The sequence below is a fragment of the Ovis canadensis genome, chromosome X (genome assembly GCF_042477335.2).
Source record: "Ovis canadensis isolate MfBH-ARS-UI-01 breed Bighorn chromosome X, ARS-UI_OviCan_v2, whole genome shotgun sequence".
Classification (NCBI taxonomy): Eukaryota; Metazoa; Chordata; class Mammalia; order Artiodactyla; family Bovidae; genus Ovis; species Ovis canadensis.
In genome coordinates, this window is record NC_091727.1 from 80788425 (window position 1) to 80801503 (window position 13079).

Here is a 13079-nt window from a genome sequence, read left to right on the forward strand (position 1 = left end):
TGCATTTCTCTAATAATGAGTGATGTTGAGCATCTTTTCATGTGTTTGCTAGCCACCTGTATGTTTTCTTTGGAAAAGTGTCTGTTAAGGTCTTTTTTCCCACTTTTTGGTTGGGTTGTTTGTTTTTTTGGTATTGAGTTGTATGAGCTGCTTATATATTTTGTAAATTAATCCTTTGTCAGTTGTTTCATTTGTTATTATTTTCTCCCACTCTGAGGGGTGTCTTTTCAATTTGCTTAGTGTTTCCTTTGCTATGCAAAAGCTTTTAAGTTTAATCAGGTCCCACTTGCTTACTTTGTTTTTATTTCCATTACTCTAGGAGGTGGATCATAGAGGATCTTGCTTTGATTTATGTCATTGAGTGTTCTGCCTATGTTTTCCTCTAAGAGTTTTATAGTTTCTGGTCTTCCATTTAGTTCTTTAATACATTTTGAGTTTATCTTTGTGTGTGGTGTTAGGAAGTGTTCTAATTTCATTCTTTTACATGTAGCTGTCAAGTTTTCCCAGTGTCATTTATTGAAGAGGCTGTCTTTGCCCCATTGTATATTCTTACCTCCCTTGCAAAAAATAAGGTACCTATAGGTGCATGGGCTTATTTCTGGGCTTTCTATTTTGTTCCATTGGTCTATATTTCTGTTTTTGTGCCAGTACCATACTGTCTTAACAACTGTATCTTTGTAGTATAATCTGAAGTCAGGAAGGTTGATTCCACCAACTCCATTGCTTTCTCAAGAGTGCTTTGGCTACTTGGGGTCTTTTGTAATTCCATATGAATTGTGAAATTTTTTGTTCTAGTCCTGTGAATGTAAAGTAATTAACCTCCAATTAAAATAAATAAATTTATATCTAAAAAATGTCATTCATAATTTGATAGGGATTGCATTGAATCTGTAGATTGCACTTGGTAGTATAGCAATTTTCACAATATGGATTCTTCCTACCCAGGAAACATCTGTTTCTATCATCTTTGATTTCTTTCATTAGTGTCTTATAATTTTCTGTGTGCACTTCTTTTGTCTCCTTAGGTAAGTTTATTCCTAGATATTTCTTTCTGTTTCAATGATGAATGGGATTGATTCCTTAATTTCTCTTTCTAATTTTCTATTGCTAGTATATAGAAATGCAAGTGATTTCTGTGTATTGATTTTGTATCTTGCTACTTTGCTAAATTCACTGATTAGTTCTAGTAATTTTCTGATACTGTCTTTAGGATTTTCTGTGTACATTATCTTGACATCAGCAAACAGCGAGAGCTTTACTTCTTTTCTGATCTGAATTCCTTTTATTTCTTTTTCTTCTCTGATTGCTGTCACTAAGACTTCCAAAGCTATGTTGAATAATATTGGTGAAAGTGGACATCCTTGTCTTGTTCCTCATCTTAAGGGGAATGCTTTCAGTTTTTCACCATTGAGAATAATGTTTGCTTTAAGCTTATAATATATAGCCTTTATTATGTTATGGTAGGTTCCTTCTATGCCCATTTTTTGAAGAATTTTCATCATAAATGGGTGCTGAATTTTTTCAAAATCTTTTTCTACATCTACTGAGATTATCATATGGTTTTTATCTTTAAATTTGTTATTGTGGTGTATCACATTGATTTATTTGCATATTTTGAAGAATCCTTGCAACCCTAGAATAAACCCAAGTTGATCATAGTGTATGAGCTTTTTGATGTGTTGCTGAATTCTGTTTGCTAAAATTTTGTTGAGGATTTTTGCATTTATGTTCATCAGTGATACTGGCCTATAGATTTCTTTTTTGTGCTGTGCCTTCCAGGGGATGTGTGTCCCTGTCCAGGCTATCTGTGGTGGCAGCAAGGATTGTCTGATTCTCATTCCATTTAGGCTGCCACAGATCAGCTGTTTCACTCCCAGCATTAAACGTTTCTCCTCTGACTCAGATAATTGCCCTGATGTGGGGATCAGGCCCATGCATCAGTTCCCCCACCCACTGAGAGCAGTTCTAATCATACTAACACTTGTTTTTCCCCCAGTTCTTTCATCCTACTGAGTTTTGCGTGGTTCTATATACTCTTTTCTGCTGGTCAGGTACTCCTGTCTGTTCTCAGTTGGTGTTCTTCATGCACTTCTGAGTCTGAAGGTGTATTCCTGATGTATCCATGGAGAGAGATGTACTCCTTGTCCACCTACTCCTCCACCATCTGGTTCTCCCTCATTTTTTTTTCATCTCTTGACAGTCTCTCCTGGCTAGCCTGTAACCTACATAGAGACCTAGAATGGTGTCCAGCAAAAATGTTGCCCAAGTTATCAAATAAATAAAGCTACTATAAAAATTTTAAGAAAATATCCTTGTGAGTGTGGAGTGGAGGAGTACTTCCTAAACATTGTTTTCAAACCATGACAGATTAATATCAAGAATATACTGATATTTTTCATATCCTGCTGATCATCGAGAAGATAACTGCAACTGTAATTTGTAGAAATTGGCAAGGATACAAATAGGTTAGTTATAGAAGAGGAAACCCGCAAAGGTCGCAGGATATGGTAGGAGTGGAGATGGGTGCAGCCATAGCAGAGAGCAGCCAGGCATGACTGAATCCAGTGAAGCCTGCACATCCCTGAACTCCAGCGTTTCTGCACCTGAGAAACTGTGACCATTCCCCTCAGTGGGAGTTTATGAGGGTGTCCTCATGGTGTCATCTGTGGAGGTGTGAGTCAGAGCCACCTAGACGTCCCACTGACTCTCCTTCTACCCTAAGGTCAGACCCTCAGATGGGTCTGTTTAATTCATGAGTTTCCACTTGTGTATGGATGACAGCAGAAGTCAACATGCTAGACCCTTGCTCGGTGCATTCTTTGGGCTTTCCTCACCCATGTCTGACCAAAGTGTCCACACCTACTCTACTACCCATGTGAATCTGCTTCTGCCCTAACATGATTTTCTCCAGGGATTATGGTGAACCCCATTAATATCTGCTAAACCAACAACTAAAACTGTAAAAATGCCTGTTTGTGGCTCCCACTTCGTAGCACCCACAGGGGAACCTGGGATAGAGAGCTCAGTTAGTTGTCTGTAAGTGACTACGAGGCTTTACTTCCCATTTGGCTTTTGTATAGGTTCCCTAGTCCATCTCTGCACCGCTTTTTAGTCAGAGAAGCTGACCTGCTCTCTTCTCCTCCTGTTGATTTTATTTATTTATTTTTGCATGTGCTGGGTCTTCCTTGCTGCGCACAGGCTTTCTCTAGTTGTAGGGAGTGGAGGCTACTCTCTAGTTGCTGGGCACCAGATTCTCATCGTGGTGGCTTCTCTTATATTGCAGAACATGGGCTTGAGCGCACAGGCTCAGTAGTTGTGGGGCAAGGGGTCAGTTGCTCCGTGGCATGTTGGATCTTCCCTGACCAGGATTTGAAGCAGTGTCCCTTGAATTAACAGGTGGATTCTTGTCCACTGAACCCCCAGGGAAGTCCTCATCATGTTTTATCTTGCTCTGTCCTGAAGTGTAGCCACTTCTCTAACCTCTGCTTTCTTCTGGATTAAAAGTATATGTGTATATGTATGTGTGGGCACAATCTTGTCTGAGTCTTTGTGACCCACAGGCTATAGCCCACAAGTCTCCTCTGTCCACGGAATTTTCCAGGCAAGAATACTAGAGTGGCTTCCCATTTCCTTCTCCAGGGGATCTTCACCACCAGGGCTGGAACCTGTCTGTTGCATCCCTTGCTTTGGCAGGCAGATTCTTTACCACTAGCGCCACCTGTCTTTCGAAAGCCCAAAAGAAAGTGTGTGGCTTTATAAATTAGACCACCTGAATCATTTCCTCTACAAGGAGTTCACTGACACCATCCACTCATGCCTGCTGCCGGTCCTTTCCCACTCTTTTCAAACAGGTCCAGCTTAGCATCTGCAACCTTTGACACATTCCCCTTGACATCTGTTTCAACCCAAATATAAGCTTTATTACTGATGAATCTGATTGGGAACAACGTGGCCTGGGCAGCTTTTGTTGTTTTTTAGTCGCCCAGTCCTGTGTGACTCTTTGTGACCCCATGGATTGCAGCATGCCAGGCCTCCCTGTCCCTCACCATATTCTGGAGTTTGCCCAAGTTCATGTTCATTGCATCCCTGATGCCGCCCAGCCATCTCATCCCCTGACACCCTCTTCTCCTCTGCCCTCAAACTTTCCCAGTATCAGGGACTTTTCCAGTGAGTCAACTGTTCCCATAGATGACCAAAATATTGGAGCTTCTGGTTCAGCATCCATCCTTCCAGTGAATATTCGGATTGATTTCCTTTAAGATTGACTGGTTTGATCTTCCTGCTGTCCATGGGACTTTCAAGAGTCCTCTCCAGCACCACAGTTAGAAGGCACAGATTCTTTGGTGCTCTGACTTCTTTACGGCCCAAATCTCACAACCATGTGTAATCACTTGAAAGACCATAGCCTTGACTCTATGAACCTTTGCCGCAGAGTGATGTCTCTGCTTTTCAACACCCTGTCTAGTTTTGTCATCACTTTCCTGCCAAGAAGCAATCATCCTGTGATTTCATGGCTGCAGTCACCATCCACGGTGATTCTGAAGCCCAAGAAGAGAAAATCTGTCACTACTTCCACCTTTTCCCCTTCTATTTGCCATGCAGTAATGGGGCCAGATGCCATGATCTTTTTTTTTTTTAATGATCTTTGTTTTTTAAATATTTAGTCTTAAGCCAGCTCTTTCATGCTCCTCCTTCACCCTCATCAAGAGGCTCTTAAGTTCCTCTTCACTTTCTGCCATTAGAGTGGTATCATCCATGTATCTGAGGTTGTTGATGTTTCTCCCACCTATCTTGATCCTTGCTTGTAACTCATTCAGCCTGGGATTTCTCAAGATGTTCTCAGCATATAGATTAAACAAACAGGGTGACAGAAGACAGCCCTGTCATACTCCTTTCTCAATCTTGACCTACCAGTTGTTCTATATAGGGTTCTGTTTCCTTTTGACCCGCACCCAGGATTCTCAGGAGACAGGTAGTATGGTCTGCTATTCCCATCTCTCTAAGAGCGTTCCATAATTTTTCATTGTCCACACAGTCAAAGGCTTTAGCCTAGTTGAGGAACAGTATGAGATGGTTTTCTGAACTTCACTTGATTTCTATATAATCCAGTGATTTTTGGCAATTTGATGTCTAGTTTCCTCTTCCTTTTCTCAATCCAGCTTGGACATCTCGAAGTTCTTGTTTCGCACAATGTTGAAGCCGAGTATGCAAGATTTTAAGCATGACCTTACTAGCATGGGAAATGAGTGCAATTGTCTGATGGTTAGCACATTCTTTGGTACTAACTATACCCTTCTTGGCAATTGGGATGAGGATTGATCTTTTCCAGTCCCATGGTCTTGCAGATTTCCTGACATAATGAATGAAATCCTTGACGGCATCCTCCTTTAGGGATTTGCCAAGTTCTGCTGGAATTTCATCACATCCACTAGCTTTTTTAACATCAGTGCTTCTTGGGCAGCTGAACAAAGTCAATTTGTTGACCTCCCCCAGATGGCTGCCTGGGCATGGCTGCCCTGGGGGAAACATGGTCTCCAAGGACTGACCCACTTGCCCAGGCTGCTGCCTCCCACTGTCAGGTTCCTTCCCTGTCCCACTCTGATATGTGTGACAGACCCATTTTCTTTCACACAGTCTCTCACATTTACTTTCTCATGCCGAGTCAGATTATCTGTCACATGCACTCTTTCTGTAATATTCCTGCATCACTCTGTAATGCTTTGTCCATCACACGTATTCTCTCTCACACCTTATCTCTCTTAGAATGTATCTCTGACACTCTGCCACACACTCCCTCTGTCATGGTTTCTGCCTCTTTCGTCACACACTGTCCTTTTAAATTCCTGTCCCAATCACACATTCACTCTGTCACACTCACTCAAAAGCATTCGCCTGTCACGGTGGTAAACTCTCTGTGAAACTCATTCTATCATACATTCTCTTTCCTTCATAGTTCTGTCACTGTGCCACTCAAATTATTTGCCATTGTCATTATCCTTTGCAGATCTCACCATTCAGACCCAACTTAAGTCCAGTGCTTGATGGAGCACTGCAGTCATCATAGTTTTGAGACATCCAGAAACCAAAATGCACAAGACTTTTATTCACTGGTTTTGGTGAGAGATTGGGTGTGTGTGATTTGTTTGGAGGAGACCTGCATCACGGGAGACAGGACACCGACATGGCCATACTGTCTGAAAACTGACATGATGGATGAACACATGGAAAGCAGCTGAAACAGCGCGTGGACCATAGGAAGTGCCAGCTATCACTCCAGTCAAACAGCACAGGTATAGATGTGGAGTAGGCAGAGGGGGGATGTCGGTGGCTCGTGTGGCTTGGCCCCTTGCCCTCGACTGGCATCTTAGTCTAGTGAGACCCTTCTGTGGCATACATTGGAGAAATCAAAGTTGCTTTGTGAAACTAGCTTTAGGACGTGAGCCTGGAAAGCTGTCACTTGTGTCTCAGTGGCGTCTCTGTGGACACTTGGCGGGGTCCATTCCATGCCATCTGGGCGAGCACTGGAGGGGCCCGAGTGTGCAGGCACATTGCGGGCACCTGAAAGCTGCGTGGCTTTATGAGGGAGCAGAGTCCCTCCAGCCCCACGGGCTTTCCATAGCGGCCCATGGGTAGCCGGGCAGGCTGGGCAGTAACCAATCTGGTGCGAGGAGGCGCCCTGAGGCGTGTCTGCACAGGCGCACTTTTGCCGTCCTTACGCAGAAGAGGAGGGACTTCCTGCGGAGCTCAGTTTTTCTGCCAGTTGTGTTGGCGTCTGAGGGCGTCGTGTGGCAGCCATGCAGGCATCGGGTAGTGGCACAGGTGGTGCTGAAGGTGAGGGCTCAGGCCGCAGTGGTTACCGGGCCCCATTACGCCGCCGGGGTGGGCCTGGCAGAGAAAGAGCGCTGATGGAAGCTGCTAGAGCTCTTCTCCGGAGTGAGCGGGCACCAGGTGCCCCAGGACCTGGTGGAGATGTAGCACCTGTGGCTGTAAGGCCTAGACCTGGAGAGGTGGTGCTGTATCCTTTCATGGAGCTTCCCTAGGCACGGTCAGTGATATGGTGGTGGGAAACATGCCAGCCCCGTGAGGAAGGGATAGAAGGGAGCACGGGGGCAATCCAGGGCAGTAGGACTGGGCAGCCTGGCAGGGAATGGGGTTGTCAAGGCGTGAGGAGCCTGGAGGGTGGGGAAGATGGACCAAAGGGTTAGGGAGGCAGCTCAGGGTGGTCTCAGGTGGTGGTTGGAAGCATGGGCATCCTGGGGTAAAAACGGACCGCTGAGGTGTGAGGAAGCCTGAGAAACCAGCAAATTTAGTAATGGATGGTGCCTTAACCATGTCTCTCCCAGCACACTCAGAGTGCCTTTCCAGTCCCCACTGGAGGCATATTTGGCTCGCAGATCTCTGCTCCCAGATACCCAACGCCACCAAGGAATTATTCGAAAGGAATTTGTAGTGAATGGCAGTGACCTGATTGTGTCAGTTCCAGATGAGTTTGCCTTGGGGGGTGGGGGGTAGACGTCGGGTGCTGTGGTGTCAGCTCCCTCTTAAGAGTGCTATAATGGACACTGAGGGGCTTGGTATAAGGAGGGGGGCTGGTACCCTGGACTTACAGGAACAAACTCCCATTTAACCTGATTTTCCCCGGTTTTAGTAGATGGAGTGCTGAAGACCTTGCTTTCATCCGACTTTCCATCAACCCGTTCCTCGATCAGCTTTTCCAAAACCTAGGCTGAGGAAAGGAGCTGAAGCCTAACCTTGTGTCCTCTACTCGGCAGCGATAGGGAATTCATACTCAAGAGTCATTGCCACTTTGTTATTTGAGTCTAAGTTTTTGCCTGTAGTGGCCTTTGGTCTCTCTTGGTTCACTTGTTTTGTTTCCCTGCTGCTTGAGGAGTGGGATGCTTCACTGTTTATTATAGCAGAAAATAAAGCTAAGCTACTTTATGTGCCTCAGTTTCTTTTCAGCTAATGCGCTTCTAGATTTAAAAAAAAAAATTTATATTTGTTCTTGTGTTAGAGGGAAGGTTCTGAAATTCAGTTATTCCAGTAGGACAAGGTAATTCAAAACTAATTAGGAAAATGAAATTAGAGCCCTATGTTCAGCACTAAATATGGTCAATATTAAACAATATTTTCTAGTTGTACTTGAGCATTAAATTTATAAAAGCATGTAATATTCATTTAAGTCACTCAGTCGTGTCCAACTCTTTGGGACCCCATGGACTGCAGCACGTCAGGCCTCCTTGTCCATCACCAACTCCCTGAGCCTGCTCAAACTCATGCCCATCGAGTTGGTGATGCCATCCAACCATCTCATCCTCAGTCATCCCCTCTTGTCTTCTATCAAGTTTAGCATTAAAGATTTTCCTGATTTTTTTAATTTAATATACTACCTTTTCCACTTCCTAAAAGCTCTTCAAAAATGTGTTATTGAATAGATATAAGATGCATCATAATGTAATTATTGGGAACTTCCCAAGCAGTCCAGTGGTTAAGACTTTGCACTTCCAGTGCAAGGGCTGCAGTTTCAATCCCTGGTAGCAGAACTAAGACCCCACATGCTATGTGGCGTGGCCAAAAAATTAAAATCGGGTTATTAAATAAAAACAACAGCAATAATAATGTAATTATTGAACATTTAAGTTGTTTACAATTTTTTCATTACTGTGGTTAATGATTCAGTGGAATTCGTGTATATAATTCTTTCCATTAATGGTTATTTCCTTAAAGTTTTAACATATTCCAAAAGTTAGAAATATTGACCTAAATGATTCTCTATTCCTTTTTTAAGACTCTTGATCACAGGGAATTCTGTCGTGGTCCAGTGGTCAGGACTCCAGGCTTCCACTGCAGGAGGCATGGCTTTGGTCCCATGGTGGGAAACTAAGATCCTACAAGCCGTGAAATGCAACAAAACAAAACAAAAGAGAGAAAACAGACTCTCCTCAAAAAAAGAAAAAAAAGACTCTTGATCACAATTTCTTTTCAGAAAATATATCTACTACCAGATTTCTGGTTGCCCAACATCTTTGTCACAACTGGCTTGATTTCCTACTAAAATAAAAAACTTAGTTTGTATGAGGAGACAAAACATCTAGGCACACTAAAATAAAAATTTTGTGGCCAACTGTACTTATTTCAAGTCAGTGAAGAAAAGTGCTGGGACAATTAGTTAAGTGATTGCGTGTGGGGAGTTAGCTGTCTCTTCATGTATCTTTTATCCTATAATCTTGCTAAATTTGATTAGTTCTTGTCAATATTTTGTAGGTTCCATTTGATTTTCTGCATAGGCAATCATGTTGTCTGCGGATAGTTTTACTTTTTCCTTTCCAATTGAGATGCCTTTTATCAATTGATTTCTCTCCTCATAATGGTTTGGATATTTCTCATTCTTGGCATACTCTTTTCCTTGGGTGCTGGGTGTATTTTTCCCTAGGTATATTCCACAACTTTTAAAAATGTAATCTTATTTACTTACTTAGAAACACTTTGATCCTGTTGAGTCTTGCCTTAAGGGTTGATCAGTGGGAGTTTGAGACAAGATCCCTTTGAGTACTGTATATGATGTCACCTGAATGGCAAGTTTCTGCTATGGCTCCAGCAGACTCTCTGGAGAGAGAGGTTTTCTCTCATGCAGGGTTCTCTCCTCCCTCTGCCGCCCTCTCCTCTCTGGTCTGCCACCTGCCAGCTCCAACAGCCTCTGCTCTGCGATCCCCCCTCGACATCCAGGGGGCCGGCAGGACATGCCCTTGGCAGTCTGTGTAGACAGCAAACTGGGGCAGCTGCACAGCTTGTTTCTTCCATGTCTCAGCTCCCAAAGATCACTGCTTATCCTCCCTGGCCTGATGCCCAGTTTTTTTACAGCCTGAGCTTCATATATTTTGGCCGGTTTTAAAGGGATCTTTGAGGCCAGTGGCGGGGCAGAGCCGCTCCTGTTCCTCCATAAGCATGAACAGAGTCTGCCGTGACAGAACCCAGAGAGCTCTGCCCCTGTGGGCTGGAGGGAGGCAGGTGCTGCTGCTGGGGATGGTGGCAATGGTGTTAAAGCACCTCTAGTGGTTACAGTGATCCTTCCTTTCAAAATGTAAGCCAGATATGTCTCCCCTGTTCAGTTCCCTTCACTGGCTTTATTCTCACTCAGAATATAAGCCAGAGGTCCTTATAATGACAATAAAGGCCCCACATTCTCATCTGTGAATCCCCATTACCTCTGTACCCCCTCTGCTATGCTCACTCTTGTTCACTCCATGCCGACCACACTGGCTTCTTGGCTGTACCCTCAACATTTCAGGTTTTTTGAGGGATTAGTGCTTTTGCATAGTCTGTTCTCCCTGCCTTGACTTAATTCTCAAATATAGCTCCTGGCCACCTCCGTCATCTCCGAGTCTGCCCATGTCTCATCTTCTCACCTGCCTTCCTCCTGCGACCACCCTCCTGACAGCCCGGTGGGCAGTCAATCGTCTTCATGCTGTTGTTTCCCACACCGCTCAACCCCTTCTATAATACAGTATAATTTACAAATTTGTTTTACTTCCTGCCTCTTCCCGATAGAGGTAACCACTATTCTAACTTCTATCACCATAGAGTGTGAAAATGAATTAAAAGTCATATTGAAGAACAAAAACAAAAGTGGAAATATTTAAAATTTCAAGACAGATATAAAACAATTAGGTTGTGTTATTTTGTGTGAAAGTAAACAGAGGCTAAAACTCATTGAAATAAGAGGTTTTGACCATGAGAACACAGTGCTGGACAGAAGTAAATGAAGGGACACGTCCCATGGATTTCCCTGCCTTCCCCACAGAGGTCTCCCAGGAAGCGATGTCTGTGTGTGGTGCCAGAGTGGGGTCGGGTTCACGACTGGCCTTGTGGAGTTCCAGTGACTGGCAGCCTTGATTGGAAAGGCCACCCTGTCCCTTAGGCTCTCCAATGCCCCATCTGCCATCAGTGAGGTGCCTATGTGGGAGGGGCCTGTGCCTCAGCTCTGCTCTCTCCCATTGGGCCCCATGCTCCAGACTGCATAGTGCCACTCTGTATCAGAAAATAAAAACTAAATTTATAAAAACAAATGGCACAATTAAAGAAATTATTAATGCAATTTAAGATCAAAGAAAATAAAGTAGAAAGCTGGAAACTTAGGGAGGTGCCTGGTGGAGTAAGAGGCCAAAGCTCAAGGGGCCTGGGCTCAGAGACCTTCAGGTTAGGTTTCCTGGCCCTTGCTTCTCAGGTTAGCCTTGTGGGCCAACATACCCTTCTTTAGATTGGGGGCTTGGTCTGGAGTGTCAGGAAAAACCATTTGTGGTCTTTGACCAGGGTGAGGAAGTTCACATGGCTTTCCCTCCTTTCTCTCAGCACCAGGATTCCCCTTGGCTGTGGGGTCTGTGTCTTTTGCTTGGTTCCCTGAAACCCAAACCCTGGCTACTCTGGTTGTGTCTGCCTTACATCGTGGCCTAGAGACACTGCTGACCCGGCACCCAGGGCAGCTGGGAGCATCAGCCATGGGGAAAAGAGGGGTGAGGAACAAGAGACCCCTGCTGTGGGGAGGCAGGCTGGGTGCTGTTGCCTTCTAATGTCAGTATTGAAGGTCACCTTATCTGTGGTATCTGGCTGGGCCGTTGATTTTACTGTCAACTACTGATGCAAGTTTCTGAACCAGAAAAAAAGCCATCGTTTGGGTGACCAGAAACAGTGCTTGTTACAGCCACCTGCTGAATGGCTTGCAGTGAAGTAACATGGATGTGGGGCATTCCATGTGCGTCAGGTTAGGCCTGTTGTACTTGAAAACAGCATGAAAGTCTATTTTCAACACTCAGCCTTCAAAACATGTTCTGAGTTTTTATCAGAGGTCAGTACTTAAAACAAATAAGAGGACACTTAGGTCATGATTCTTCCTTATGACCTTTATTAATGCCAGCAATGAAATAGTAAAAACACAATGAATTTTTCAAAATGGCACGATTTTGTCCCATTCACAGGCTCCAGGGATTAGGACTTCAACATCTTTTTCTGGGGGACACAATCCAACCCACAGCCACCCTCCACTACCTCCCACTTCACTCTGAGCACAAGCCCTCAGCATGTGCCCTGAGGCCTCCACATCCAGGTCCTGTCAGCTCTCGGCCCCCTGTCCTGCTGCTCTCCTCTTCACCCACTCTGCTCCAGCCACACTGGTCTCACAATCCCAAACCTGCCTCAAGTCTTCACTCCATCTCTGCTTCACAACAAAGCCAACCCTGACCACCCAGTTGAAAATGGAAAAACACTCCTCTCTAAGCACTCCCTCTCTTTTCTCCTGCTGCATTTCTGGCCAGACATCTCATCACCTTTCCACAGGTTACACTGTGCAGGTTTTTTCTCATTTCTTGACAGTCTCTCCAAGCTGGACTGGAACCTCCACGGAGGCCTGGAAAAGTGTCCAGCAAAAACTGTTCCTTGAGTTACTGAATAAATAAAGCTACTATAGAAACTGTAAGAAAATATCCTTGTGAGCTAGGAGTGGGGAAGTACTTCTAAATGTTGTTTTAAGCCCATAACAGATTAAATCAAGAATATACTAATATATTCAATATCCTGCTGAGCATCAAGAATATAACTACAATTCTGATTTGTGGAAATGGGCAAAGGATACAAATATGCTAGTTACAGAAGAGAAAACCCACAAAGTTCGCGGAATATGGTAGGAGTGGAGATGGGCGCAGCATGCCAGGGAGCAGCCTGGCAAGATTGAATCCAGTGAAGCCTGCACATCCCTGAACTCCAGCATTTCTGCTCCTAGGAAACTGTGACCAGTCCCCTAAGTGGGGGTATATGAAGGTGTCCTCACGGTGTCGCCTGTGGAGGCGGGAGTCAGAGCCACCTAAACGACCCACTGACTCTCCTTCTGCTCTAATGTCAGACCCTCAGGTGGGCCTGGTTAATTCATGAGCTTCCACTTGTGGTATGGAGGACAACAGAAGCCAACACGCTAGACCTTTGCTTGGTACATTCTTCGTTCTTTGGGCTTTCCTCACACATGTCTGACCAGAGTGTCCACACCTACTGTACGTACCCATGTGACTCTGGTTCTGCCCTGACATGTTTTT